This window comes from Podospora anserina, chromosome 5, assembly GCF_000226545.1.
Source record: "Podospora anserina S mat+ genomic DNA chromosome 5, supercontig 3".
NCBI lineage: Eukaryota > Fungi > Ascomycota > Sordariomycetes > Sordariales > Podosporaceae > Podospora > Podospora anserina.
This window is the reverse complement of record NW_001914839.1, coordinates 145,728-146,874: the sequence shown is the minus strand read 5'-3', so window position 1 is coordinate 146,874 and position 1,147 is coordinate 145,728.

Sequence of the window (1,147 nt, the reverse complement as noted above, 5' to 3'; positions counted from 1 at the left end):
TGCTGTAGCACCAAATAGAGCCGTATGCTTATAGCGTTGAATACTTTATTTTAGCTAGAACCGTGGTTTTAGTAGTAAAAGAGAACCTATTTTTCTTAAAGTTAAGGAGGGCCAGTAACTTTCTAAAAGCCAAATATAGGTAGTCTTTAAAAAGGGTCCTACTAGAGGCGTAGAGCCTATAACTACTAACTATATTTAGTGGAAAGTCTGGAATATAGAGGGTCTCCTTAAGGGCTACAGTAGTATATACCGCTTTTTTACCCTCAAAACCACTAAAGAATTCAACTTCTACAGTGCCTTTGCCTTATGGCTTAACTGGGCCACCGCTTATACTAATATAGCCCAGGGAAGAAGAGAACTGTAGGTTAGTAAATAAGGCTTTATTATTACAGATATATACTATAAAGCCTATATCGAAAAGCCACTAGGTACGTAGTGTAGCGGTTAAGTGGCTAAATTTAAGCAGTTCTTCGGGAGGATTAAGCCCTAAGTCGCTATATTCTTCAATTATATTACTTCCAAATATAATACTTAAGTTAAGGTCGTAGCCTATAGTAAAGGCCTCGGTAACGGGTAGGTCCTTTTGGTCCTTACGGTCGTCTTTGCGATTATCCTTACGGCCGTCTTTACGGCCGTTACAGCGGTCGTTACAGCGGTCGTCCTTTTTCAGGCCTTTCTTCCACTACTTATTGCCCTGTTTTTTATAGGGCTTTTGGTCCTTATTTAGTAAGGACCGGTGAGCTTAAGAAGCCTAAAAGTTAGACTTCTTTTCGCTACTAACAGGCTTATAGGTAGCTTATAGGGCCTGTAATTAGTAAGCAATAGAAATAACCGAATTACGGGTTTCGGCTAAAAGATCTTCCTAGAAATATAAAAGGCTTAGCCTAGTAGGCTTACCTTCTATATAGCAAAGCTATTACTCCTACCGAAGTAGGCCTTTACAGCGCTCGGCCCACTATAGAAAATAGTTTTCCAGTACATTAAAATAGTGGTTTAGTTAGTCGATTTAGGCTATTTCAACGCTTAAGGCCCCGAGCCTACTTACGTAGGTATTAAATTAGGCGTTAAAATCCACGATAGGTATAGACCCATCGAACTACAAGTAGTGGTAAGCCTTATATAGCTCGTCTCGGAAGGTAGGCTGCGC